A 24524-nucleotide genomic window follows, 5' to 3' on the forward strand; every position below is an offset into this window, starting at 1 on the left:
TCACGTGAGCAGGGTTGCCACCTTCAACTGATGGCCAACCTGGAGATTTTTTTTTTTTTAAATGACACTGTGATGCCATGACAACGGGATGCTATGTAATGTCACGAGGCGTCAAGTTGCCATGACAATGTGGCACTGCATGACATCCTGACATAATGTAGGGTTTCATTGTCATGGCAACGGGCGTCACGTGATGCTGTTACATCACATGATGTTCCTGTTGGCATGGCAACGCAGCGCCATTTGATGCCGCGCAGCCATATTGCCAGTAGTTGCAGGGGGAGATGCCGGGAGACATTGCTGTTGCGGGCACTTTTGCTGTGTTAATGGTATGTGGAATTGTATATTACCTTACGCCATTTCTATTATTTATAACTAACGCTGATGACAATTGTTGCAGACAGAGTCGTCGCTGATCAATATAAATTTATTACAATGGTTTATCTCAGTTTACTTTGAGTTAATTTAACAAAGACTCACACTTATGGAAAGATAACATGGGTGTTGAGGCGACACCTAGGCCCATATTATTATATATGCCGTGAATTAAGAGCCAGTGGGAAGATGGCATCTCTCACTGTCATACTGAATGGAGGACAGAGAGTAGCTGGAAGAAAGAAGAGGATGTTTATACATGAGACTAAATTTAAGGAGAATAACAATCTCACAAAATGTAAAGTGTGTGGAAAGCATCTTGAATCACTAGCGGCGGCAGCAATACATTGCCACAACTCAAAATACACGTGTGTGTGTGTGTTTCCCTTTGGGATAGCAATAAATGGGGAATATATATATATATGGTGTAAAACTCTATAAGATAAAGGAGACTTTTGGTTTACATCCTTTGATCAAATAATGCCAAGCCTGCTAACCACGTCAAGGTAAGTCTCTAAAGCAGGTCCCTACGCTAAATGCATACTAATGTTATGTGAAATGAACCCAGAAGGGGTTAATATATCCAAGCATAGGCTTATATAACCTAGTGCAATTAAAAACTGGTATATACCAGTGAAGATACTCACATGTCTGCAAGTAAAGTGAATAGTGAAATACAGGGACCTTGCTGGGAGATTATATACATAGAAGGAGGAGGGGCTGGCCTCCACAAGCTGCCCAATAAGCAATTGCAGGGATATATATATATACATACACACATACAGTCATGTGAAAAAGAAAGTACGGGGACTTCCGGTAACGTCGTCGAGTATGGCTGCTTAGAAGAGGAGCTCCCGAGTACCCTCCTAAGAACATTATAAGAACGAGCACTCACTGCAGCCGAAATTCCTCCAAACCGCCTCCGAACCCACACAAGCCACGAAGGTAATGGCGAACAAACCCAAGCCACCGCAGAACCAAGGGGTTTACCGCTATTTCCCCCCTGTGAAGCGCCCGCCGGAACTAACATCCGAGATCCAAGATGGTGTTGAGGGACCCGCGCGGGCTGAGGCGGGAGCTGCACAGAACTTACCCGACCTCGAATTACCGGCGCAGGGTCTGGGCAAAGAATACTTTGAATCCCTCTTCCAATAAATGCGGAAGGGATTCCAGAAAGATATATCCACTGCCCTAGGACTAAGATCGGATATCCGCTGCCTTACCACACGCACAGAAGAACTGGAAACCATAATGGAGGAGGTCCTCCTGACCCAGTCAAATGCAGAAGACGAAGTGGTCAGACTAGGCCACGCTGTAAACGAGCTCAAGGATGCCCTGGAGGATCAGGAGAACAGAGCGCAGACAGAATCTGCGCATAAGAAATATCCCTGAGTCTGTCTATCCTGACGACCTCCAGGGCTACCTCCGCAGAACCTTCCTAACACTGGTCCCGAACTCTCAGATCACGACCTTCAGATGGACCGGGCGCACCGTGCTCTAGCCCCCAGATCAGCAAACCCAAATCGCCGCACGGATGTAATAGTAAAGTTACATACCTACTCTGCCAAAGAAAAAATCATGTCTGCCAGCAGATGGATAAGCGACCTCCAGATGGATAATAACCCTATCCAAATTTTTGGGGACCTTTCCAGGGTCACCATCGACAGACGCAGGGAGATGAAGCCCCTCACGACGATCCTCCGGGACAGAGGCATCAAATACAGATGGGGCTTCCCCTTTAAGCTTGTTGTCCTCAAAGACGGCCGCTACCATTCCATCTCCAGGCCTGAAGAATCCCCAGAGTTCCTGAAGTCGCTGGGTCTATTTCCCCCCCCCCCCCTTGACCCCACCCAGCGGGACCGAGAGATGCCCCTCAGAGATCCAGAAAGTCCCGAAGCCGCAGAGACCCCCTGTGTATCCCTTCGACTAGCAAATCAGAGGCAGCCGTAACTTACCTCTTTGGCCCTACATCCAACTAAAAAAAAGGGAAGAATAAGTGTTAGGACCAGTATGTCAGGCCAGAGTCTGCACTCATGTTAAGCTTCCATTTTGTATGGTCATAACTAGTTAAGATTCTGTAGTCAGCCTTTTTGCTGAAATATAATTCATAAATGCACTCAGTTTCTCTGCTAAATTGCATTTCATTCTTCCTGGCCAGGATATCACTAGATACTTTTGTAAGGTCAATTTCCTGGTGTTTTAGTAGAATATAATAGAATGGTTCTCTGCAAGAAGCAAGAATAATGTAATAAAAGTTGCTAAGACTCAAGGTCTCTTTTGATAACAGACAATGAATAAGCTATGTATTCAGAACATTGCTTGTATTGAAAAGGGACACATCTCAAAAGTCACGCCACTTATATGTCCTGCCCCTAAATCACGCCTCTAATTAAAGCTACGCCCGACACACCTAGTATACGCCTATGTCACGCCTATGATACGCCTATGTTACGCCTCTAACTAATATCTTTTTTTATTCTGTATAAAAACCATTACCCTATGAGTAATAAATTGAGACAAAGGATTTGAAACCTGGCGTGCGTTACGTTTCATTTGGTTCGTCTCCCAGGCCTGAAAAGTTCACCGAAGACCGGAGATAACAGTTGCAGGGCGTGAAGCTTCCTGGGAAGTCTGCTGCAAAACGGTTGCAGATGGTGTAGTATCCAGTCACAAGGCTTCAGTGTACCTGGCAGGGGAAAGGTTCCTCTCGGTGCTGAAGCCAGGGGAGGAAATAACGGATTTTCCTTTCAGTTTTGGTGTCTAGAAGTGGGAAGTTCACAGAGGTTGTGAGTATATATGTAAATTTTTATATATGATGCTTCACCCCCTCTGGGAATTTAATAGAGCTAAATTGTGACTGAAGAATTGGGATAGGCCCTTTTAAACAGAATTTTTGGTTAGAGTCCAGTAAATTCTGTGCACGACTGGACTGTTATCTCTGATCTAGCTGAACGATCATTGTATATTGTGTAAGTATAAATATTGCAATTATTTGTCATAATTTAGCTGTTTTTCTTTAAGCCACTAATGGGTGCTTGCATGAGTAAGAGTGACTCTGGACGGAAGCCTAGGAATGTACAAATTTTAAATGCGAGTGTAAATCTGGTCTGATTCCTGAGGAATTTGTTGCTCAGACAGCTAGTCATTACCCGTTTTGTCGAATATGCAGAAGGTTGTTCTTGGCAGAATAATGGTGTCTGTTTTAATTGTGGTGGTTTTGGTCATTGGCAGAGAGTGTGCCCATATCAGAGTCAGAAGCAGGGAAGTGCTGCTTTGCCCGTGGGGCTCAGAGTGAAAGTCTCTGTAAAAAAAACAAAAAAACACCGCTACTTTATGTAAAGCTTGTTTGTAACCCTGATGAATTTTTCCTGAATGATTTCTTGTGTGAAATTCATGCTGATTAACATCTGTACAAAAAATATGAATATTAGTTGCTCATGATGAAATCTAAATTTTAAAAGGTTTTAAAAAGGTGTACACCGAATAAGGGAGAAATGCCTCACAACGGAAGGGGAGTATATTCAGCTCAGTCCCTGGTTATAGTTTGAAAAGTTTATTCGTCCTGGCCAGGCGGATACTTTTTAAACCGGACACATTTCTTTTCGTGTGTGATATTTCTATCTTAATAAAAGGAGGGGCACAGCCTCTCTCTTACAGTTTAAAGAATGCGAAGCATTCACATTAAAATTAACTAGCTCTGTGCTTAAGCAGTTTAATCATGAGAAAAAGGTAATGTAGAACTGTCTTCTTTTCCGTAAAGCAGTAAGATAACACATTTCAATTTTATTTCTACAGGATTAAGATGTTTTTGTTTAAAATGCTGGTAAGAGCTCATAAGCACTGTTTGAATTAATATATTGCATTATATATATATATAACGCCATTAATGTACATAGCGCTTCAAAAGGAGGGTGTCCGTGGTGTGAGCGGAGTGTGATAATATCTGCCTTTAGCAGCATGGAGGTCAGTTATTTTAGCGAGAATTGTCTCCGTTAAATAAGCAGTGTAGAAGCCATACAAGACAGGTAGGGTCAAGCTTGCTGTTTATTTAGTCATGGTATAACTGTTGCATGTTTGAAGATATTTTGTTTAGCTTTAAAGAGGGCATAGTTAAAACGGGATAGCAATTGTATTGATGGAAGTTTGCAGGAGTATGAGATTTCTTGCAGAAGGCATTCAGGTGAATGAATGAAGGAATGTTGCATGCTCTTGTTGGCATAGACTTGGTGTTTATAAGTAATTTAAAATATTCCCGTTATTTAATCTTTGAAAGACCATACAAAATGCAGTTTTAGGACAGCGTGGAAAGCTTCATATTTAACATTAAACTAACGTTAGAATCCCCTGCGTGAGGATTAATCCAGCAGTTAATATGAATTAGACAGCGAAACCCGTTATCTGTACTGTGGAATTCCTGGCTGTTTTCCCAGAAGAAAAAAAAAGAGGCGCTTTGAAAATTATTTTTTTCTTTTTAAAGTCAGAGTGTCTTTTAAAGTTAATGCTGGCCATGTGCTCAGCACTTTGCAAAGAGTTCAAAATTATTTGTCTATTTTAAAAGGAAATCTTTTGTTCAGGATTTCAGGATTTTTTCTTATATTGTAAATGCCACAGTTGTTAAAAGACCTACTGCAGGCTTTTTCTTTTAACACAAGCAGTAAATAATGTTGTAGTCACAACACATACAAATCTATTTACCAGTTTAATATTGCTATATATCAAAGCAACCTGTTTTCATAATTTTTTTTGTATTTTTGTATTTTTGTTCACATATATAGATAATATATGAACTAAAGAGGGGAGACACATACATAGGTTATTGAATTTATTATAACAATGTTAACTCCAAGAGCTGACAGGCCCCTGGTAAATAATAATACCTTTGCAGATGTCACAGCAAAGCAGGTAGCAAGCCGTCCCTATGTTGAGGGATATATAATATCTGCCAAATTTATCATTTTGTAACCATTTATTTGTTTTTGGGTATGTCCTGGAAATAGAGTTAAAGGACAGGGGATATATTATTGCAAGTGTAATTGCATAAGTGAACAGGGTATATATTATATACAGGGCATTTCACATTTTTTTTTTTTAGCAGAATAGTTACAGTGGAGTGCTTGAGGTGAAAGCCAGGAGTGACTGTGGGTGTGGGACAATAGCCATGAGTGCAGGCTGTTGGGATGCTTGACTTGTGGGTGAGTTTTAAGGTTAGTTAGTATTAAATGACTAAAAGGTTGACACCATTTGCATCAGAAAAAATGGCAGATGGCAGTTAGGTATGAATGAGAGTAAGTGTGTATTGGGAGAAGAGAGATTGATTTGTAGTTTGAGATAGTGTTTTTGTCCCCATTTTTTAAGATTGGGACAACTCTAGCAGTTTTCCAGGTCTTAGGGATAAGCCTGCAGACAGGATAGAATTGATTATGGAAGCAATTGGTTTGGCACAGGCTGAGGTACCAAGTTTTAGGAACTTGGATTGTAGCAAAGTCAAGTCCATATTGGTTGCTTAATTTAAAATTTGAGGAGCGTTAATATGGAATATCTCTGTTTAATATTGTGGATGCTAATAATAGTAGTAACAATATTAATACAAGAATTTATTTCTAGGTATAAATTCTCTCCCTATGAGACACTTATGGGATGAGTTATGACCATCAGTAGTTCAAAGTAACTAATTAAGGACCATGTTATTGGTAATAAAACAATTAATAAGTATTGCATGCAACTAATATATATTTTTGAGTCTTTCTAGGCACAGGTTAAAGCTGAAAGTGCACCTACGCAAGACGGGTTAATGGTCAAGCATTTTCTACGCAAGCACGCTCTTCATCCCAGATGAAAAGGCCATTTAGATGCTACTCATCACCAGCATTGCAGTAAAAATTTCTTATCATCATGGATACACATCAAGCACGTCAAAATAGTGCCAGCCTAGGCACAAACAGCTAATAAAGACAAAGACACAGCGCCTGCAAATAAGTGTTTTGATGGACACAATACTCTCTGACCACTAATCATCAAGGGAGAAAGGTTATAGGCAAAAAATGTCCAGGCCTCAACACACGAACTTTGAACTTTTTATTTTTACAGGTTTTTATTATTTTTCAGTTACAATGTATGCTCCATTATGTTTGTGTACGTGGCGTCCCATAAGGATGACAAAATAGTATAACGTATTATTTGTTTAACTTTGTTTATTTTGTTTGGATTTCTAGGTTAATAGAATCTCCCTGCAGAATGATATCCCGGTGGGAGAATGCTTTATCAGTCAAACACACAGTTATGTTAATTGTTCACACGTAGAGTTAGAAACAGAAGAGATGCACCCAATACACAAGTGCTAAAAAGTAGTCTATGGGAAGAATATGTTTCAAGGAATTTATTCCCAAATGTAGGAGTTGGGTTACTGTATGACAGGTTTACAGGGATATCCTAAATCATACAGCCACAGACATTTACTCATTTAACCAAGAATAGGTTTAGTTTAAATTAATGACCCCGCAGAATAAAATAGCTCTAGACTATATTTTAGCCTCAAAAGGAGGGGCATGTATGCGCCCTAGTTAAAGCACAATGTTATGTATTTTATCCAGGATTTAGGGACCATGGGGACTTGGTGGTTGGATTGATTTGCTTTGAGCGAAGCTAGCGAATGTTTTTGTATGTGTGTGTTTGTCCTACTCATTGCTCTCTATGTATTAAGTACAGCAAAACTCTGATCCAGAAGTGCGTTGCAACCCCCACCGACGCTATGCCTCTCTGCGGTGATGATGTCGCCAGTCCCCCAGAAGAAGAGACCAAAGAAGAAATCAACTGGGCTGATATAATGGCCGGAAAAGAAAGGAATGCAGTTATGCACAACTTGGACATCTTGGTCCATCAGGACTATGAAATGGTTAACTGTTCTGTTCTTTAAATAGACTGTCTCTTAAGGATATGGGAGGACTGAGAAGACTGGATATGAGGAAGGTGGGAGGTCACAAAGGGACGTGAGTCAACCACAAGGAAAGGATCACAAGTCAGACATTTTGACCATAGCAGCCATCTTGGTCCGTTTTGCCATTCTGAGTAAATGCAGTATGAAAGATGTGTGCAAGAAGAATGTTTGTGCAGTCGCTCTTAGCAGAAATTAGCCCCCACCAATTCTCACAAATAGCTGACCCTTAGATTATGTGACATATTCTAATCTATAGAAATATTTAATGATATATATATATATATATATATATATATATATATATTTATTGGTTGTGTGGCATGTGGGCCACTAAGATTGTACCCTGCAATCACACTGCCCTTTGTTATCTGGGTTTCATCCTTCCCACTTTCTATGTATCTGACACATTACCCCAAGGAAGGCTGAGAAATCGAAAAGATCTGACCAGGACCATTAGTTCAACTCGCATTGCAGCTGGGGTTTTTATACCTAGTTTAGGTGTTCTGGATCTCTATTCTAAATTAAGTGAGCTGATGGTAAATATTGATGATGCTCTTAATCAGACAAGTGATGCTATTATCCGTCTGACTAATGAACAAGAGCAGATCCGAACAGTATTATTACAGAATAGAATGGCTCTTGATTATCTGCTAGCCTCACAAGGAGGTGTTTGTAAACTTGTAGGACAGAAGTGCTGTGCCTATATTGAAGATGAGTCTGGCGCTATTCATAAAGATATGGATGAGTTACAGGAAATTCAAGCAAGGATGCGTAAAGAATCCTCAGGCCTTAACTTAAATTGGATGTCAGGACTCACTAGTTGGATTGGAGAATTGGGTATGAAAATTCTCTATGGTTTTATTGTAGTGATTAGTATAATCGCAGCAATTTTTGTAATTTTCACTGTGCTAAGTGTGCAATGCTTTCATTTGTCTCAAGGAAACCTTCAGTTTCATCTCAAGGCATGTATGCAACTAATAATTCATATGTGGCCATGAACAGAGTCTATGATACTATTGGTCCCCATAAGGCCATTGTCATAGAGAAGCGTACCTAGTAAGGGTATTTGTTCTTTTAGAGAACAAAAAGGAGGGATTGTTAGGACCAGTATGTCAGGCCAGAGTCTGCACTCATGTTAAGCTTCCATTTTGTATGGTCATAACTAGTTAAGATTCTGTAGTCAGCCTTTTTGCTGAAATATAATTCATAAATGCACTCAGTTTCTCTGCTAAATTGCATTTCATTCTTCCTGGCCAGGATATCACTAGATACTTTTGTAAGGTCAATTTCCTGGTGTTTTAGTAGAATATAATAGAATGGTTCTCTGCAAGAAGCAAGAATAATGTAATAAAAGTTGCTAAGACTCAAGGTCTCTTTTGATAACAGACAATGAATAAGCTATGTATTCAGAACATTGCTTGTATTGAAAAGGGACACATCTCAAAAGTCACGCCACTTATATGTCCTGCCCCTAAATCACGCCTCTAATTAAAGCTACGCCCGACACACCTAGTATACGCCTATGTCACGCCTATGATACGCCTCTAACTAATATCTTTTTTTATTCTGTATAAAAACCATTACCCTATGAGTAATAAATTGAGACAAAGGATTTGAAACCTGGCGTGCGTTACGTTTCATTTGGTTCGTCTCCCAGGCCTGAAAAGTTCACCGAAGACCGGAGATAACAGTTGCAGGGCGTGAAGCTTCCTGGGAAGTCTGCTGCAAAACGGTTGCAGATGGTGTAGTATCCAGTCACAAGGCTTCAGTGTACCTGGCAGGGGAAAGGTTCCTCTCGGTGCTGAAGCCAGGGGAGGAAATAACGGATTTTCCTTTCAATAAGGAAAGAGAAAAAGGCGACCCCCATTTCTGGAATGTTACAAAGCCTTCAGTCCGCCTGACGAGCAAGCCCAGCTGTACGGATGCTCACACCTGGACACTTCTATCCCCCCCTTCCTCCCCCCCAACCACCCTCTTCCCTCCCACCCTCCCCCCATCATCCTCCAGCTGCCCCACATCTGAACTCACCTAGAAGGGCCCACCCGCCGAAGCTCCAGTCACGTCTCGACGCCTGCTTGCCCCTTCTCGCACACGGATCTCCGCTAACACCAGGTCCTTAGTCGCTGGGGCCCGAGTGAGGAGCCCGCCTACCCGACATAGAACCACCGCTCCGAACCAGAGATCACCTTCACACCTCATCCGTTCACTCCTTCGACGCTGCGGAACTTTCCTAACCGAATGCTCAGCAGGAGAGGATTTGTACAACTTTGCCCCTGCTCGATGCTTAAAAGGCACCTTTTTGCGGCTGGACCCTTCCCTGGACACTGGCTCCTGCATCTGCCATAGCACCGAGCGCAAACTATGCTTGGTGGAAGGTTGTATATACCCTCCCTACGCACCCACGAAGCCTACCACTACTTACCCCCTTCCCCCCTCTCCATTGTTACTCCCCGACTACCCCATCCCTCCCACTCTCCAAGACTCTAGATTTAAACACGGAAAATATCAATCAAACTAAACATAGGACGTCTCCCTCACCCAAACCAATACATAGAATTCCTCTCTTTCCCCCTTTGGGATCAATGAGATGTACGTGGGACATTTGGCTCAAAAACAAAGGGAAATATGGCCTGTTAGAATCCCCCTCTCAACTTACCCCCATCTTTGGAAACCCAAACTTCCCGCCCGGGTATTCACAAAGACAATTCGTTCAATTCCAGGACCTGAATATTAGGCTGGTTGCAGATCTGCTGAAGAAGAGGCAGATCCTTTCCTTCCAGGAGATCCGCGATAAACATCAGTTCCAAGATCTCCACTTGTTTAAATTCCTGCAATTCAGGCACTTCCTCTTAGCGCTATCCCAAAATTCCCCTCACTAACCACATTTGAGTCTCTCTGTATCAAGCAAAAAAAGGCACAGAAGCGCACCAAGGGTCAAGATTTATTTATTAGACATAAAAAACAAATGCAAGTAGTAACTTACATGTAGGGTAAAATTATTCCAGTAGAGAGAAGTGCAGGGACATCTGACACAAGTTGATGTTGGACATAGGGGTAGACGCCGAGGCTCATGGATCAGTCCCGCGCGCTGGGACCAACTGGCTCGGCAATACTCAGATGGTGCTTCCGTGTTGCGTCCTCTCGCGATACCCGCAAGGAGTAGTCCACCGCAATCACTGTGTCTCTACAGCTACAGCACTACTCCCATTCGGAGTTAGCCAGATGGAGGCGGCTCAAGGCTCCGTGGGAAGGCTGTCAGCTGAACAACTGAGTGTCTGTCTTGCACAAAGTAAACTCCGCAACGCGTTTCACACATTCCGGTGCTTCATCACGCAGTCTCTGTATCAAGGGCAGCTACCAGAGAGGACTGATCTCTGAGATCTACAGGGGGTTGGAGTTGACATCGGATTCCCCGTCCCACAGGTACATGCAAAAGTGGTCCGCGGACCTTAACCTGACAATAGACGTAGACAATTGGAAGGATGTTTGGGGATCGGCAGCCAAAACCTCTATCTGTACAATAACTAAAGACAATATTTACAAAATTCTATTTCAGTGGTACCTGACCCCGACTAAGCTGAGCCAGATCTTCCCCAGCACACCTTACCTGTGCTGGAGGGGATGTGGTCAAAAGGGGGACATGGCCCACATTTGGTTGTCATGTCCAGAGATCCAGAGATATTGGTCCATGATTCAGAAGCTAATCCGAGAGACCACGGGGCTGAAGATCCCCTTGGACCCCCTGACTTTCTTGCTTGGCAAGTCTATGGAAAACATCCCCACACCATTGTGCAGGCTGATCTCTTCTATCCTCACAGCCGCCAGATGCTCTACCGCAGTGGCCTGGAAGCAGACAAGGGTGTACTTAGTTTTTCACACATGGCTTCTCCATTTTGGCTTTATTTTTGTTACATAAATTATGACACGGTGTAATATGTCATATGTTGTTGTTCATCTGAGGTTGTATTTACCTAATTTTTAGACCTGCTAAGGAACAGATGATTGTTATTATGTCCTGATATGTAAAACCATGGAATTCAAAGAGGGTGTACTTTCTTTTTCAGATGACTGTATATTACATAGTTACATAGTAGATGAAGTTGAAAAAAGACTTCCGTCCATCAAATTCATCCTATGCTAAATTTAGACAAAAGATATTTTATCATATACAGTATCTATACTCAGTGGTCGACAAATCACCCAAAAATCTACTCGTCGAACCAAAAAATCTACACGCCACCTAGCCCCGCCCCATAAAAAAATAAATGAATAAATTCCTAGTAAGAACATTCGTTTTTGACATAAGTTTATTTATTGTATTACATTATACTACAATTAGTCCATGTTACGTGTGTGTGTGTGTGTGTGTATAAATGTCGGATCTAGGGGGGAAAAAAGCCAGATATGAATGACTAGTTTCCTGAACCCCTTAACCAGTGTCTGGATGCCCCCACTTCCCAATATCTAAAGCAGCAATCCCGCCTGGGATCTTACCTGATCCGCAGTCCCTCGATGCCCAGGTACCCTCATTCCCGCAATGTTATACATTGGAGGGGAGGTGTTCCTTACCTGTCTTCTGGGTTAGGGGGGATTCCGATGTCTCCTGTGTGAAGCTTGAGTCAGATCTGGAAGAAAGCAGTATAGGTTATTTATTTTGGTGTAGGTATAGGGCAGTTAAGATATATATAGGGTAAATAAGATATCCAGATCCAGAGTGTGAGACAGAGAGTGTGGGTGAGAGAGGCAGAGAGAGTGTGGGTGAGAGAGAGACAGAGAGTGTGAGTGAGAGAGAGAGACAGAGAGAGAGTGGGTGAGAGAGACAGAGAGAGTGTGGGTGAGAGAGAGAGAGAGAGTGACACAAAGAGAGAGAGAATGACAGAGAGAGACGGGAGGTGGGTGACAGTGATGGGAGGTGGGTGACTGGGTGACTGATGGGTGGGCAGGTGACTGTGGCTGTGGGTGGGCAGGTGACGTGGCTGTGGGTGGGCAGGTGGCTGTGGGTGTGTGTCTGTATACACACAGTGTCACACACACACTGACATACACACACACACAGTCAGTCACACAGTGACACACACACAGTCAGACAGTGACACACACACACAGTCAGTCAGTCACAGTGACACACTGTAGAGGGAGAAAGGGGGTGGACCTGTATTAAAGGGGTTGCACCCCATATGGCCATCCCCTGACCTCACCAGAGAGACAAGGGGTTAACTGGACTGCGGTCCAGGAATGAGGTTTGCACCTTGTTGTACCTTGAAAATGTATGTTCCCCTGTTCCCATGTTTCATTATAAGCATGTATTTTTTTTTTTTTTTAGAACTTTGATTTTATTGGGTGAAATAAAACATACATGTTAACACCACCCATTAGCTTCAGTAACATCACTTTTTTTTTTTTTTTTTTACATTCATCCAAAAACTTGACACACCAGACTCACAAGACAAACAGGGGGACACGACTAAAGGGTAAGCAGGGCAGGAGGGAGGGGGGGAGGGGGTGCGTGGAGGGATCCGTATCCTTGATAGAGGGGGGTGCCGGCTCTCTTCCAGATGACTGGTCTCCTCCTCGGAATCTCTGTGTGCTTATATGTGTGTGTACCTTTCCCCTAGGGTCTATGGACCTCTTTTCTCCTTTCACTCAATTTCTAATTCTTGGGGCGCCCTACGTCTGCAGGGTTCCCGCCTACCCCCCAATCCCTCTGTCGCTATATGGTCATGGATCCGTTTCTTCACCGGAGAACACATTTTTTAATTATCATTGCAATATTGTGGTATTATCTATTTCCGGGATGTCCGTCTGTGCCAGCCAAGGCGCCCAGACTTTTAGAAAATTGGTCGTTAACCATACTTGTTAACTGTTCCATCCGGCAGACATACCAAATTCTGTTCCTAATCTTGGGGATGATTGGGAGATCTGGTTGCTTCCATAATGCTGCGATCTCGCACCTGGTGGCAGTTGCCAAATGTGTAATCAACTTATGTGAGGCGTTCGATAGCCCCTCGACCCGTCTGCCCAACAGAAACAGCCATGGGTCCAGGGGGATCTCCACCTCCAGCAGTCGTTGAAGCCAATCTCTAATTTCCGCCCAAATTGGGGCCACCCTCGTGCAAGACCACAGCATGTGGCATAAGTCCGCTCTGTCTCCGCACTGTTTGGGGCAGAGCGGAGAATAGCCTTTGACAAATTTAGATAATTTAGTGGGAGTATAGTACCACCGCATTAGGACTTTATATGCGTTCTCCTTTAATGTGGTACAGATAGAGCTTTTAGCCGCTGCCTGCAGGATCCTATCCCAGTCATCGTCTTCTAACGTCTCCCCTAGGTCTGCTTCCCACTGTCTCATGTAACTAAGTCTGGGTTGGTCGTCCGTCTCTGGGCAGACTACTTCCCTGTACATTTTAGAGGTTAGTCCCCTTGCGTCCGTGTCTCTTGAACAAAGCTGCTCAAAATTTGTTCTCCGAGGCCGAATTGGGGCTTCGTTATAAAAAGCTCTGATCTGGAGGTATCTAAAGAATTCGGCGTTAGGAATATCCTGCTCCTCTTTGATATGATCAAAGGTTTTAATATATTGCCTACCCTCCAGATCGTTTAGACGGAGATACCCTGCTCGAATCCAATTTGAGAAATTAGAGCTATCCATTCCGGGAGCAAAGTCTGGGTTCCCCCAGATGGGAGTCATCAGAGAGTTCGGGAATGTGAGAAGACATTTGAATTTGACTGCGTCCCACGTTTTCAAGGAACTGACAATGGCCTGCAGCGGTGTCCGCATAGCGGACCGACTTTTTTTGGGCAACCAGATTAGATTCTGAATTTCTACCGGTGCGCAGCATTCCTTTTCTAATGCTACCCACCTCCGAAGGCTCGGGTCTGTGTGCCATTGTATAATCTGGCTCAGCTGGGCTGCTTCGTAGTAGGCGAACAAGCATAGCACCCCCAACCCTCCTCTCGAGGTCGGCCTCCTCAAGATTTCTTTTTTAATTCGCCGGCCTTTTTTATTCCAGATAAACTTTGTTGTTAAGGACTGTAGCGCGAGGATGTCATCTTTTATTAGGGGGATCAGGAGGGCCTGGAAAAGGTACAGCATCCGTGGCAGGAGATTCATTTTTACGCTATGAATGCGACCTATCCACGAGATGCTACACTCCTCCCATCTCCGGAGATTCTCTCGCAAAGTCCGGAACAACCTGGGATAATTTGCTTTATATAAAGCCTTGTACTCCTTTGTGATATATACCCCTAGGTATTTAATCATAGAGGGTTGCCACTGGAAATTGAAATTTAGTCCAATTAGTTTTTCTACTGGTTTAGGTAAATTTATGTTGAGGGCTTCTGATTTGGCCTGATTAATTTTGAACCCTGAGATTTGTTTGAAGGTCCCCAGAATTGAGAAGACATTGGGCAGGGAGGTAAGGGGATTTGATAATGTCAGGATCACATCATCCACGTAGAGCGCCATTTTGTGTGACTGCTCCTTTACAGCTATTCCCGTAATATCCGGGTTGTTTCTTAGATGTGCCGCCAGGGGTTCAACGCACAGGGCGAACAGCAAGGGAGACAGCGGGCAGCCTTGTCGTGTGCCGCTCCGTATTTGAAATTGGTCTGATGGGAACCCTTGGTGCCGTACCCTTGCCGTTGGCCCCTCGTATAAGGCCATGATGGCCTCCAAGAGACGTCCCTCAAAGCCAAATGCCTCCAGCGTCCCCCTCAAATAGGGCCAATCGATCCTGTCAAAGGCTTTTTCCGCGTCCAGACTCAATACCATCGACGGAATATTCTGTTTTTTTGCCAGATCAACCAAATCCACTATTCGTCTGGTATTGTCTGCCGCTTGCCTGCCTCCAATGAACCCTACCTGGTCTGGATGAACTAATCTGGGGAGGACGGTACCCACTCGATTGGCTAATAGTTTGGAGAAAATTTTAACATCCGTGTTTATCAACGAGATGGGCCGGTAGCTCTTACAGTCTGCCGCGTCCTTACCAGATTTATGGATCGGAGAGATGGACGCTTGAAGCATCTGGGCTGGAAACGAGGCCCCATGCATGACCGAATTAAATATTTTTAATAGATGTGGGGCTAGAATTTTCAGATATTTTTTTTAGTATAGGTTGGAGAAGCCATCTGGGCCAGGCGCCTTGGCAGGCTTAAGCAACTTTACAACTTCCGTTAACTCTTCTAAAGAGAAGTCTGTCTGTAACGCTTCCCTCTCCTCCCGGCTCAACGTCGGTAGTTTGGCTTCCCTTAAGAATTCCCTGAGATTGTCCCCGTTTTTTGATTGTGTATGACCTTACCTCCATCGTAGAGCGTCTCGTAGTAGCTTTTGAATTCTGCCACAATCCGCCTAGGATTAGAAGTAAGCTCTCCCCCTTGCGTGCGGATGGCTTGTATGTGGTAATTAGGAATTTTGTTTCGGAGTCGATTAGCTAAAAGGGTGTCCGGCTTGTTCGCCTTCTCAAAGTACCTGCGCCTAGACCAGCTCATTTTCTTTTCTGCCTGGGAGGTCAGTCGGGCATTCAACTGCTGTTTGGTATCTAAGAGTACTCTCAGGGTGTCATCATTTTTGGATTTTTTTATGTGCCTCCGTTTGGACCACCAATTTCTCCTGTAAAAATTTTATCTGACTCGCCTGTTCTCTCCTGCGCCTTGCTGCTAGGCACATGAGCGAACCTCTGAGGGTAGCCTTATGGGCCTCCCACAATGTGGTGTGTGATGACACACCACCCACGTTCTCAGAGAAAAACTCCACGATCCTCTCTCCAATTTCTTTCTGAATGTCTGGGATTTTTAGTAACAATTCGTTTAATCTCCAATTTGCTCCCGGTCTGTCTAGTGAATTTAGTGTGCACCGCAGCTCTATGGGTGCGTGGTCCGACCACGAAATATCGTGGATCCCCATATGGGAGACCACTGGGACCATTCTATTTGATACCAGGAAGTAGTCCAGCCGGCTATATCGGTTGTGTGGGTGGGAGAAAAAGGTGTAGTCTCTGCTCTGTGGGTGTTGCTCCCGCCAGATATCTACCAACTGGCAATCTCTTAGCCCATGGGTGATTTGTTGAACGTCTAGCTTAGGGGGGAGACTAGATGCAGTGCACCGGTCCATTTTGGGGTTCATTGTCCTGTTAAGGTCCCCCGCTACAATCATATTTCCCTTGGCTTCCTTGTGTAATTTCCGGAAGAAAAGGGAAAAGAAGTCTGCTGATGGTTCGCAAGGTGCATATATTGATGCCAGTGTGAGAGGCTTCCCCTGGATCGATCCCACTAAGATCAGAAACCTACCCTCTCTGTCTGCCACCTTTTTCTCTACCGTGAAAGCTATCCTGTTGTGGATTGCTATGGCAACCCCCCTTTTTTCACCTGAGTGGACGCTAAATGTACTGTTTGGAAATCCTTATCAATACATTTTGGGTAGCTATCTCTGGAGAAGTGGGTCTCCTGGAGAAAGAGAAAGTCAGCTTTATGTCTTTTGTAATCCCTGAGGGCTAATTTGCGCTTCGCAGGACTATTAAAGCCTTTGACGTTGTGAGAAATACACCTGACCTCGTTACTCATTGTGCTTTAATCGTGACCTGATTCCGTCGGTGTCCTTCTGGGCCATTCTGATTCCGCCTGACGGCGTGGGGATCCCGCCCCCGGCATCTCCCGTATTGTTGTCGCCTTCCACTCTTGCACCGCCAGGGGGGGGGGGGGGGGCATGTGGTGGGGGATAGTGACACAGAAGGAGAGAACACAAGGGGAGACAACAAAGGAAAAACAACATGAATACATATAAACAGAATACACTGTGTCATCGGCTCTAGGACGTCCCTGTCCCATAGCCAAGTCCATTGCCTTTGGGATGGAGGCTCTCGCGAATCCCCTTCCGCACCCCCAACCCATTCCCCAAAGGACTTCATCCGGTTCTGGGCCCCCCCCCCCGGCCCAGTTGAGACTCATGCCGACTCCGGGGTAGTCCACTCGGCTCCAACCCCATGTCCGCGCTCTATATACACCCTTCCTTATAAACGAATTCAAACCCATAACTTAGGATTGCAACCGTCTGCAGACCCGCCTGCCTTCCAGCCTGCTGTTGCCTTTTGCTGCCTGCTTGATTTGATTTTATCTGACAGAAAATTGCCATGCCCCCCACGATCTGCCGTCTGCCCCCCTGTGCCCGCACCGTGGTGGTCGCTCCCTCTCTCCCCCACTTCTTCCCTTTCTCCTTCTCAGCTGCCCTTGGCCCGTCCCTTGTCTCGGCCTCTTGCTATGCCTATCCCTCTATGTCACCCTTTATCACTTTTATCACTTCCTTCTGACTCTTCTTTACCGCCTTCTTAGCTTATCCTCCTGATCTTAGACCTCCTCTTATCCTACTCATCCGCCGCCCTCCATCACTTCCCCCTACCTTCAATGACGTCCTCTCGTCTTCAGCCCCCTCCGTCTTCCTTTGTTGTCATGTCCTACTACTCCGTCCTTCTCCCTCCCCTTCTATCCTTCCCTTCCTCCCCCTCCATTAATGTCTTCTGCCTTCCTTTAACATACTTCCCCCTTCTGCTTAACTTGCTCTACCTCCCACGTTTCCCGTATCAGGCTCCCTCATCGTCTCCTTATCCTGTTCTTCCTCTCTCCGCAACCTCTCCCCACCCTCGACTACCTCCCCCTACCCTCGGTTACTTCCTCTTCCCCTCATCTGCGGCCGTCCTATCGTGTTATCTCGGCTTCACTCCTAGCCTCCGCTACCTCTTGCTTCCTACGTCTCCTCCCGCTTCTCACTCTCCCTTCTTTCTAGCTCCCCCTCTGTCCTCTCGCCCCTCTCCTCTCTTGGCCCTGCGGCGACCCTTCGCCTCGCTATCGCCTCCTTCACTCTTGCCTACCCCCTTTTTTCCCTTGTTTTTGCCTCTCCTCTCCGCTACTGGCCCCTGCGTGCGTGCTCTGAGGGATCGGCGCTGTCCCTCTGGTGGCTTCCGGTGCTTTGTGTCGCCACCTGATGAGGTCATTGTCCGTCGCTACTGTCCCGGCTGCCCTCTCCAAGATGGCGTCTTCCACCTCGGCTCCGCCTGATGACGATATCCGGCTTCCTGTTTCCGGCCGCCATTTTGGATGCCACTCTGCCACGAGGAGGATGGAGCGCGCGCTCTCTCTTCCCGCCCTCAGGGTTCTTCCGTGATCTGCGCCTCATGCTGGCTCTCACCGCTCTCCATCACCGCCGCCATCTTCCTGGGAATGAAGGTAAGCCCTGATCTTCTTATTTTTTGCAGGGGTTTTTTTTTTTTTTTCCTTTTGACGCTGCGGTATTTAGTTGGAGGTCTTCCACATCTCATTTGGGGGCTCTTTTAACGGACAGTTCTGCATGCAGCCAAGGTGTGAGTGGCCCAATACTTTTATTTGGGGGGCATCCTGGCACAACGGGCAGACAGTTTTAGAAAACAAAGAGAAAAACAAAACCAGACACCAACCGGTGTAACTTCTTCTGGGCGCAACCGTGCGCCCTTGTAAGCATTAAGCAGTGCCTTGTCAGCGCTTTTTCCCTTTGGCTTTGGGAGAGCCGTTCCCTCCGCTCCATTCCGGCTCCAGCGCTTCTGCCTCCTCCACCACCTGTGTGGGAGCTTCCCTCAGGCCTAGCTTCGCCAAGAACTCCGGCCCCTCCGTGGGATCCCTCATTGTGATGGCCCTCCCGTTCCTCGCCAAAAGCAACCCGAACGGGAAGGTCCATCTGTAACGCACATTTTGGTCGCATAGGACCTTCATTATGGGGAACAGGTTGCGGCGTCTGAGCAGCGTAGCCGGGGAGAGGTCTTGAAAAATGAGCATTTTACTGCCCTCATATTCCACCGCTGGTAGGGGCCGTGTTTGCCGCAGTATAGCTTCTTTGGTGGTGAAGAAGTGCAGCCTTACTATGATGTCGCGCGGCTGCTCATTCTGTACTGGGCGCGAACGGAGAGCTCTGTGGCACCGATCTAGGGCCAGGGCTTCCTTGCTGTAATCGGGGAGCAGGGACTCCAGCCATTTTGTGATGTACTCTGTGCAGTCCCCGACCTCTTCAGAGACCCCCCGGATTCGGATATTGTTCCGACTATCGCGGTTCTCCGCGTCCTCTGGTCTCTCCCGCAGCTCATCAATTTGCCGCTGTAGGTCCCCTGTTTTCTTATCGTTTTTTTTAACCACTTTAATAGTTTGGTCCATCTTCTTCTCCAAGTCGTCCGTTCTTGAGCCTAGCTTTACGACGTACTTCTTCACCTCCTTGATTTCTGCCTGCAGGAGTGACTTTAGATCATTGTACAGTCTTTCAAAATCACATCTCTTAACAGGCAGTAACGCTTGACTGCTGGGGCCTTCCTCCTCTCCTTCCAGTTCGGTATCTGTGTCTGGGTTTGAGGACGGCGCCATTTCCTCTATGCCCCCACTCGTGCCAGCACCTCCGAAGTAAGCCCTGACATCCGCTGATTTTGGCTTTTTTTGGGAGCATGTTTTTTTCGGGGCCATCCTGGGATGTTTATGTAGGATGCCTGAGATTTGTGGAGCTGATTTTCTAGTTTTCGGGTGTTTTTAATATGTTCTATAGTAAGCGCGGCACGGAGCTAGACACTTAAGCTACCATTCCCGTGTCCTTCGCGCATGCGCCTCTATAAGCATGTATTTTAATGTTTTAAAGTGCATTTCTGTATCTCCAGTTCTGGAGGTCGCAGAGAGTTCATATTTGGCCAGTATGTGGAGTCACTGTAGGCATTAAAAACTGGCAAAGGTCGACCCACTGAGCCCACCAGAATGGAACTTATTAATATGTGTAGATATTAAAGTGTATATCTATTTTATTTTGGATCTGTTCTGAAAATGCAGACGCCATTTGCTAGGCTAATAAGTCATGACGGGCAGACGGCTGAGTAGCCTAAGCACGGTGATCAAAAAGTAACTGCCTTGATTGTTACCCAATGTCTAGGGATTAAGTATTAGTCAATCAACAAACTCTGCCAGTCTAATTGTTACCTGAGGGCATGGGTTAGTCTGTTAGTCTGTGTCTCCACATTAGAGAGTGGATACAGATAATTGTTCACCAATAGGCTGTGTTCAATGTTAAGAATAGGGTTGCACAGGTATATAAACTGTGTCAACCCTACAGTTTTTAGTTGTGCTGGAGTTGTGCTTCTGATACCATCTTGAATGTCACTGGATTGCTGGAGTTGTGCTTCTGATTACATCTTGAATGTCACTGGACTGTGGGAGAATTGCTATTGGATACTTCTCCATTCCCCAACCCTAAGTAAGTGTTATCTTCTTGCCTGTTAATTGTACTATATTGCTGTGTTCACCTTATTTAAGGAATAAATTATATTTTATTATATCTAAGCCTTGTTCAGTTCAACCTAGGTATTTTGTGTTCATTATATCTTGTCATAAGCTACCGTGACACACACACACACAGTCACTCAGTCACAGTGACATACACACACACAGTCAGTCAGTCAGTCACACACACAGTCATTCAGACAGACACTCAGTCACACACACACACAGAGATACTCAGTCACACACAGACACACACACACACACACACACACTCAGTCACACACACAGTCACTCAGCCACACACACACACACACACACACTCACACACTCACACACTCACACACACACAGTCACTCAGTCACTCAGTCACACACACAGTCACTGAGGGGGGGGCAGGCATCGGAGAGCCGCGCACGGGGGAAGGCAGCAGTCATCGGAGAGCCGCACACGGGAGGGGGGGGGACATCGGAGAGCCGCGCGCGGGAGGGGGGGGACATCGGAGAGCCGCACAGGAGGGAGCATGTGAGAGGCATGTGGATGTGTGGGTGTATAGGAGAGTACTTACGTGCTCAAGGAGAGCCGCTCATGGGGGGGAGGGGCAGGCATCGGAGAGCCGCGCACGGGGGGGCCAGGCATCAGAGAGCAACGCATGGGGGGGTGAGCAGTCATCGGAGAGCCGTGCACGGGGGGTGAGCAGTTATCGGAGAGCCGCGCACGGGGGGGAGCAGCAGTCATCGGAGAGCCACGCACGGGGGGGCCAGGCATCAGAGAGCAAAGCACGGGGGGGCCAGGCATCAGAGAGCCGCGCACGGGGGGTGAGCAGTCATCGGAGAGCCGCGCACGGGGGGTGAGCAGTCATCGGAGAGCCGCGCACGGGGAGGGAGGAGCAGTCATCGGAGAGCCGCGCACGGGGGGGGGCAGGCATCAGAGAGCCACGCACATGGGGGGGGGAGCAGTCATCAGAGAGCCACGCACGGAGGGGAGCAGGCATCAGGGAAGCCACACACGGGGGGATGGGAGGCAGGCATCGGAGAGCTGCGCACGGGGGGGCCAGGCATCAGAGAGCCACGCACGGGGGGGCCAGGCATCAGAGAGCAAAGCACAGGGGGTGAGCAGTCATCGGAGAGCCGCGCACGGGGGGTGAGCAGTCATCGGAGAGCCGTGCACGGGGGTGAGCAGTCATCGGAGAGCCACGCACAGGGGTGAGCAGTCATCGGAGAGCCGCGCACGGGGGTGAGCAGTCATCTGAGAGCCGCGCACGGGGGTGAGCAGTCATCGGAGAGCCACGCACGGGGGTGAGCAGTCATCGGAGAGCCGCGCACGGGGGTGAGCAGTCATCGGAGAGCCGCGCACGGGGGTGAGCAGTCATCGGAGAGCCACGCACATGTGGGGGGGGGAGCAGTCATCAGAGAGCCGCGCACGGAGGGGAGCAGGCATCAGGGAAGCCGCACATGGGAGGATGGGGGGCAGGCATCGGAGAGCCGCGCGCAGGAGGGGGGGACATCGGAGAGCCGCGCGCAGGAGGGAGCATAGGAGGGGCATGGGAGAGACATGAGAGAGGTGTGTGGGTGTATAGGAGAGTACTTACGTGCTCAAGGATCAAGATTGAAAAGGAAGGTGGCTTCCATGCAAGCTCAAATAGAGTGTCACGGTTGTGCTCGCCACAAACCTGGGTCGGACCGCGTGGCTGAGGTGGGGTTGTAAAAGCACCGACCTCAGACCGCGCAGGCTGGTCCGGATTGCACAGTTCGTAGTCGTATGTAGCAGGGTCAGGACTGGAGAAGGCAGCATCGTCAGTGGACAAGCCACGGTCAGGACTGGAGACATCAGGGTAAACGTTGTTCAAACACGAGTTCGGCAACAGGTAGTCAGGAGTTCCCCACTTCAGTTAAGGAGCACGGGAGTGGACTCTGCGCGTGCGGCGACCATGGCCCATGGTACTGGTCTCAGGAAGTGATAGGTAGACCGGAGTGGGCACACCGCCTGGCAGCAGTGGTAGATCAGTGCTTCAGTGCAAGAGTCCTGAGCGGGCTGGAGAATCCTCCGCTTCAGCGCAGGAACCAGGACATGGCCTCTGCAATAGAGAATGAGCAGCAGGCCCCAGGAACCAGGGAGCTGAAGACAACACTGGGGAAACCTCCGCTTCAGCACAGGAGACAGGAACAGACCGCTGCGTGACACTAGCAGCCGGTCTCAGGAAACAAGGAGCTGAAGTCAACAAGGAGAGTACTCCGCTTCAGCACAGGAGACAGGAACTGACCGCTGCGTGAGACTAGCAGCCGGTCTCAGGAAACAGGGAGCTGAAGTCAACAAGGAGAGTACTCCGCTTCAGCACAGGAGACAGGACAGAACTCTGCGTGAACTAGGGAATAGAACTAGAGAGATTAGAACACAACAGAGCCAAGCCTTAGGGCTTGTGGCAGAACACTTGTGAAAACCAGGAAGGGTTATGCTCGGCCGAGAAGGATTGTGGGGATGCAGTACTTAAAGGCCAGCGGGCCAATCCCCGGAGGAGGGTGTGAAGGCACTGCTCCAATGAGTGAGTACAAGGCTAGGTTGCAGTGATAGCTTGCACAGCTGCAGTAGATACCAGGGGGAGTGTTCCAGGACTGCACAGGTCTGTGAGGTAAGGTAAGCAGTAAACTGAGGTGTGGATTCCTTACATTACCCCCCATCCCCCCTTCACGTGAGACCTCTGGGCGAACATGACCACTCATGAGTTGGGGGACCTGGAATTATTCCTGAACTGTCTAGGATTGGGGGTAGAGTCGTGGTCCAGAGACTCATGGTCATTACTTTGTGTACCCCCACCCCCCGGTGAGAACTGCGGCCAGACAGGCCCATCCATGGGCCTCGGGGACATTGAGTTGTTCCTAAAGTTTTTGAGGTGGAAAGGGGATCCGTAAACGAGCAGTTCCTTGGTGAGTACTGTTCTAGGATATGAGAGTGGTGGTAGAGACATCATTGGTACGTGGCTCGACCCGCGAAAAGGCTTGGGAATCCAAGGCTGTGAAGAACCAGAGGGTTCCGGAGCAGAAACGGCAGAAGAACCCCCACTGGGAGCCCAGTCTTTAGTAATGGGACAAGAAATTAGGATAAGCGGCCTTGATAGTTGATCGAATATACCAGGGCGACCTTCGGGACAGACAAAGTCTTGGCTGACCTCTGCATGTAGGAATTTGAAAGGGACTTCTCCTCCAGAGGTCTCCCAAGTAGTGGTCAGCGAGGGTATAGGGTGGGTGGGAGCATTCCCGGTATTGGTATGGAAGGTGACAAGGCAAGCAGTAAACCAGGCATAGAGACCGAAATCTTGGGGTACGTACAGAGTATTTCCAACTCAGAGGAAATAACAGGGGCAACAGAAGGTTCCGAGGGGGAAAACCATGGTTTCACAGAGGCAGAGAAGCAATCAGCAGTGGAGCTCCCAAATACTGGGGAACCCTCAGTGGGAGATAGTATTGTCTGGGGATTAGGAATAAACTTTGGGGCTTTAATATCAGGAACTTGAGAATAAGGCAGAGCAAGGGTAGCGGCGGGAGGGAAGCTAACATCAGAAGCTGAAGTCTGTACTTCAGTGACAGGGACCTGAGAGACAACAAGCGGCAAGTAGGAACCATGGAACCTCTTAATGGCAGACACCTTAGGAGCACAAGGAGTCTTATCCAAAACTGCAAGGGCCCTAACAACAGGGGTACTTGACATGACAAAAACATGAATAGGCGTGTTTACTAGTGCAAAAATTCTGATAACAGGACTCCTAGCCAGTGGTGAGGGTGTCTGGGTTTGACTAGTGAGAAAATCAGATATAGTGATAAGTGACTTAGAATCAATCACTGAGGTTCTAGGTTTGCTGGACATGTGTAAAAAATACCCTTTAAGACAGGAGCTTTAATTTTTTTCCCGAGTAACCCAACGGTTGCTGGGGCATATTTAGATGCAGTGCTGA

The 24524-nt window shown here is 47.0% G+C and overlaps 1 protein-coding gene across 1 annotated transcript in view; it reads left to right on the forward strand.

The window, feature by feature from the left end:
* The first annotated feature begins 232 nt into the window (after nt 1-232).
* The window catches only part of TXNL4B (thioredoxin like 4B), a 62839-nt gene continuing 38547 nt past the window's right edge, over nt 233-24524 (forward strand). Inside the window, exon 1 of the mRNA XM_075590121.1 lies at nt 233-329. The gene's annotated coding sequence lies outside the window, so the exon portion shown is untranslated. The remainder of the gene's footprint in view (nt 330-24524) is intronic.

Source organism: Ascaphus truei, chromosome 3 (assembly GCF_040206685.1).
Source record: "Ascaphus truei isolate aAscTru1 chromosome 3, aAscTru1.hap1, whole genome shotgun sequence".
Classification (NCBI taxonomy): Eukaryota; Metazoa; Chordata; class Amphibia; order Anura; family Ascaphidae; genus Ascaphus; species Ascaphus truei.